A 6,054-nucleotide genomic window follows, 5' to 3' on the forward strand; every position below is an offset into this window, starting at 1 on the left:
AAGGAATATAAAATATTGAGAAAGGTTTAGGGGAACCCAAGTAATAAGATCCCGGGTATGATCTCTCAAACGATAAACGAGAACGAAAGCTAAGCGAACCGTAAAACAGATAACGATCATTAGCCAAGTAATTAAGCACTAATCAGATGGGATTCGTGGGTTGTGACATCATCCAACCATAAGGTTTGGACAAGTGTCCTTGTGATGATGTAATGGAGGTGATGTCATCACTTTATTAAAGTTAAAGGAAGATATTTACCAAGGATTAATCCTAGCCAAGCAAATCATTTCACAAACTTTAGAATTCAAGAATCAAGCAAGCTTTCTTCTTCTCCCCACCTAAACTCTCGGTTGGTTCTTCAAAAACCAAATCTTAGCTTCTCTTGCTCTAAAATCACAAGGTAATTACCATAGCTTCCTTACCTACTAGTGAATGCATGGTAGAAGTTTGGAAGCCAAATTCCATTCTTAACCTAGGCAAAAAAAATCATCAAAAGTGATGATGAATAGTAACTTTCAAGAACTAATGTTAGTTTTCTTCATTTTTATGAAATGTTAAGGTTATACAAGCAAGGATCAAGGTTCTTTTAGGCATTCAAAGCTCTTGGGTTGTGTTAGGAAGCTTCAAGGAGGTATAAACAACTTTCACCTTTAACTTATAGTTTAAACTTTGAGTTTTGATGAGTTTATGGATGGATTAATGTATATATAGAAATATCCATGTATGTATAGCAAGATCCATGTATGTTAGATAGTTTGGTTGGATTTGTGGTGATTTTGGATATGAATCTTGGTTAATGGTTAATGAATCTTAAGTTATGGTTAGTAGATCATGTTTGTGGTTGAATGAGTTGGAAAACCTTGAGATTATGGACTGACTTTGCCTTGATCTAAATTGTGTTTGATGTATTATTGATGGTTGGGTGGTTTGTAGTGAATTGGTAAGGAATTGGAGTGGTATAAATATTGGTAATCGCGTAAACATAGCCGTCGTAATGCCCGATTTACCTTAGACTGCTTTTGTTCTTAACATCAGAACCCTTGAACTCACTGCTAGGTTTTGACCATTGCCATGATTAGATAGTTCATGTTACGAGCTTCGTTTTGATATGTGGTTCGTTGGATTCAAATGAACGGTTTAGGAGAAACGGCCGTTTTAAGTAACGACGTTTCGCGAACGAACCCTTACCCCTCGCCTTACTTTGAAACCTTGGTAAAGGACCTTAAATGACTAATTGGAGTATGAAACATTTATGATAAGTGGATTAGGTATTTGGTAAGACACTCGCGAAAGAATCGTCTTAAAACTCATAATGGTTAATTTATTAAAAATGGTGGAGCCGAGGGTACTCGAGCGACTTAAGAGAATCAGTAAGCGCAAAACGAGCGTTAGAGTCTAATTCGGTTAAAGTATAGATTTACAAGTGACTTTGGTTTAATTCCAACTTACTTGTTGTTTATAGGTTACCAGACTCGTCCCGAGCCATTGTAACCCCCAGTCGCTCAGGCAAGTTTTCTACCCGTTATACTGTTGTTGTGATGTATATATGTATATGCATGATCTTGCGATAAATGCATAATTTGTTATTAGCAAATTCTTGCGATATATTGTAGCATGTGATATGGTATATATGCATGCCTGTTTCATATTCTTGAATTATATATCTGTTGATTAAAATGCTTATAGTTGCATAATACATATGCTAGAGATAAGCGGTATTCGAGTTTACCCTTAGTATAGGGGATCAAAAGGTGAACATATTTCTAAACCGGGAGTCGATGTTCCCGAGTATAATATATATATTTTTATATATATATGGTTATAGTTTTCAAAACTATTAATCGAATAAGGTTTATTCGATAACTTTAACTTTATTCTATTTAATGAATATTTATTTAATGAATATTATTTTGAATATTCATTCGAGGGCTTATGACTCAGTTATATTATTTAATGAATATTATTTGAATATTCAATTGAGGATGTATGACTCACTTTATTTTATTTAATGAATATTACTTGAATATTCATTCGAGGACTTATGACTCACTTTATTTTATTTAATGAATATTACTTGAATATTCATTCGAGGACTTATGACTCCTTTATACTATTTAATGAATATTACTTGAATATTCATCCGAGGACTTATGACTCATTTTATTTTATTTATTGAATATTATTTTGAATATTCATTTGAGGATCTATGACTCCGATTATTTGCTGAGATATATTCTTTATTTTATTAAAGAATAAGGTGTCGATAATCAAACTTATTTTTGATTATTCAAATAAAGATAGTACTTTCGAATAAGTATATATTTGGTTATTTAATACTCGTTTCAAGTATAAAGTTTTACAACTTCTACTTCAATTATTTTTATAAGGATTATCATTATGGGAATATTATTTAAATAATAATATTCAGATATTTTCTAATATATTGGGGCTGATTTACTTCATTAAATCAGCATTACTCCAAACACTCTTTAAAGTGTTTTCGAGTCTTCAAAATGATTTTTAAAAGTTAGAGCGGATCCCAAAACTCATTTTTATAATTAAGATCTTCCTTTTAAAGGGGATTTAAATACTCGCTCAAAACCTGAGGGATCCGGCTCTATGGTGTATTTTATATTCGCAACAAGGTTGCAGTTTTGGTAAATGAATTGATTACTTACCCAACGTTCGGGAAGTAAGTCCATCTATCGAGTCGGCATAAGCAACATGGGCTCAGTGGGCGTCCATGATAGTGTAAGTGGCTCAGTGGGAGTCCATCAAATGCATAAGTGGCTGAGTGGCCGTCCAGCATAAGGTCCTATTGTGACCAGGGTGATGACCAGTGGCGAATTCGTCCATCTACTAGTAGAAAAGGTTACTTATTGGTATCTTTGCCTGATCAGCAAGATATCAGGTTTATGCCAAGGTTTTCTCCTTTCCAAATTCATTGGATATTGCAACTCTGTTTATAATTTTCATAACAGAGGTTTTCAAGGAGTGTATGAAATATATATATATAGGTGTATATATATCGGGATTTAATGAAGTATCTCGTAACTTCATTATTTATAATGATATTCAAAGATTGAATCTATTCAAATCTTGTCTTGTAGTCTCATCTATGTGATGAACTTTTGAACTGATTATAACTTGAACGGTGGTAGTTCAAGTAATATTTGAAAAAGATATAAGTATATTGGGGTATCTTGTAACTTCATATTTTCAACTTATATCTAGTTAGTGATTATCTTATGCATATCAAAGATTTTCAGAAAAACGTTGAGACAAGGGTAGATATATGAGATCACCTTGCAACGATATTTTTATACAGTTATATACTGGAACTCTGTGTATATTATGCATGGAAGAGGACTTCCAAGATTTTGAAAAGTATATATGTATATATACTGAATATTTTGCGACTTCATCGCATTAAGATATCAAACTTGGTTCATTTCTTCTGACCAAGACTTTCATGAGTACTATGAGAAGGCTCATATATTGTTAATCATTATACATATTATTTTGGTGGGCTTGCTGCTCACCCTTGCTTTCTTCTTTCATCACACAACATCAGATAGACAAGATGAACAGGACCAAGCTCCCAATTCGCGAGCGGATAGGAAACGTTCCGCAGTTTCCTATAGGCGTTGATGTCGCTGTAGCTGACGTAGGAACTACCAATAGGCTAGGCTTTCAACTTTTGATGTATCAGATTATGTATATTTATGAATTGTAATAATGGCAAAGAAATGTAAATTTATTCAGAAACCTGTTTAAGGTGTATTGGCATATAATTGTGGAATAAAATGACTTGTGATTATTTTTGGATATTCATCTCTGAGACTATAACTTATGGTGTGTGTGTTTATTGTGGGGTCACAGTACAGAGTAGATGATTATTTATTAAGATTGGGTGTTATTAAGGGAAATGGAACTCGTGACAACCCGGATCCCCGACCCCGGATTTGGGGGTGTTACAGTGTACCACTATCCCTAAGTATATGGACTGTTAATATTCCGCCCCAACATATTCTGATTTAAAATGAGATTGTTTTTTTTTGATTTTATCCACAAAAAAGTCAAGTAAAGGATTAGAATTTAATATCAGAACTTAGACTAATATCAGAACTTAACAGTTATCAGAACATGATTTCTTGACTCGAAAAATGAGTGCCTATCTTTGTAATTCTTCACACAAATTCTGATATAAATTCTTCAGAACTTAATCATCAGAACGTTCAAGAGAACTTGTCCTCAGAGATTATGTAATGTGACACATAAACTGTTCATCTAAAATAACATAGATCACAACAGTAATTTTCATCATTTATATGGAGTGTTGAGTGTGTGCATTAAGCTAAATATCAGACAAAGAGTAAAGTCTGATTCACTTCAGTACATCTTAGAAATAAGGCATCACTAAAACTTTACTAAAAATCTGTCATTATTCTGAAGTCTACTATTGAATGAGTTCATGCTTGAGTCCACCTCAACTGTTTTGTGCTAATTTTGTGCATCTTTTAAAATTCCATTTGACAGTGGCTTCTCAGTGTAAGTGAGTCACGACTACTTATCAGAATTTATTCTATTATCAGAGTATTTCTCCAGTAATCATAGAGTGTGAAAAGTCACCAAGAAAATATGTATTTGCTTTTCTAATGCATATTACTTAATACCAGCAATGCACTTGGGTCTTCCCTTCCACATTTTTGCTCTAGATCTCAAAGGAGTACCTGATTTTAATTCCTTGATTCTTTTTCTTTTTCTTTTGATAAGTAAGGTTTATCGGCACTTAGTACATTCAACAGATTTACTAGCATCAGAACTTAACAGATGAGAAGAATACACAGAATACACAAATAAAGTAATTTCTGTAAATACTGATCATAAAGTTTGATGCATCAGAATAAAACTAAGCAGATTTAAAGAAAGAACCTGAAACCATTCCAAGTTCGTTTACCAATCTTGTAAAAGTAGTTTCACACAGTGGTTTTGTGAAGATATCTGCTAGTTGTTGATCTGTTGGAACAAAGTGCAATTCCACTGTACCTTCATCCACATGTTCCCTTATGAAGTGGTACCTGATGCTGATGTGCTTTGTCATTGAGTGTTGAACTGGATTGCCTGTCATAGCAATAGCACTTTAATTATCACAGTAAATAGGGATTTTGAAATATGTTAACCCATAATCCATTAACTGATTCTTCATCCAAAAAATCTGTGCACAACAGCTTCCTGCAGCAATATACTCTGCAGTTGATGTGGAAATTGACTTTTGTTTCTTGGTAAACCAAGAAACCAATCTGCCTCCAAGAAATTGGCAGATTCCACTTGTGCTTTTCCTTTCAATTTTGCAACCTGCAAAATATGCATCTGAGTAACCTATTAGTTTAAAATCTGATTCTCGGGGATACCATAATTCCAGATCAGCTGTTCCCTTAAGATACTTGAAAATTCTTTTCACAGATGTTAAGTGAGGTTCTCTTGGATCTGCTTGAAATCTTGCACAAAGATAGGTAGCATACATGATATTAGGTCTACTAGCAGTTAGATAGAGTAGTGAGCCAATCATACCTCTGTAATCAGTAATATCTACTGATTTACCAGTATCCTTGTCCAGTTTGTTGCAGTGGCCATGGGAGTGGATGCACTTGAACAATCTTGCATTCCAAATTTCTTCAGCAAATTTCTGGTGTACTTAGTTTGAAAAATAAAAGTGCCTTCTTCATTCTGCTTGACTTGAAGGCCCAGAAAATAGCTAAGTTCCCCCATCATACTCATTTGATACCTTGACTGCATTAGTTTGGCAAACTTCTTGCAGAGTCTGTCATTTGTAGAACCAAAGATGATATCATCAACATAAATCTGGACCAAAAGTAAGTCCTTTCTATGGTAGAGGTAGAACAGTGTTTTTTCTATAGTTCCTCTGTTAAATCCACTTTCCAGAAGAAACTGAGCTAAAGTCTCATACCATGCTCTTGGAGCTTGCTTAAGTCCATAGAGTGCTTTATCAAGCCTGTAGACATAATCTGGATATTTGGAATTGACAAAGC

Source organism: Apium graveolens, chromosome 4, assembly GCF_009905375.1.
Source record: "Apium graveolens cultivar Ventura chromosome 4, ASM990537v1, whole genome shotgun sequence".
Classification (NCBI taxonomy): Eukaryota; Viridiplantae; Streptophyta; class Magnoliopsida; order Apiales; family Apiaceae; genus Apium; species Apium graveolens.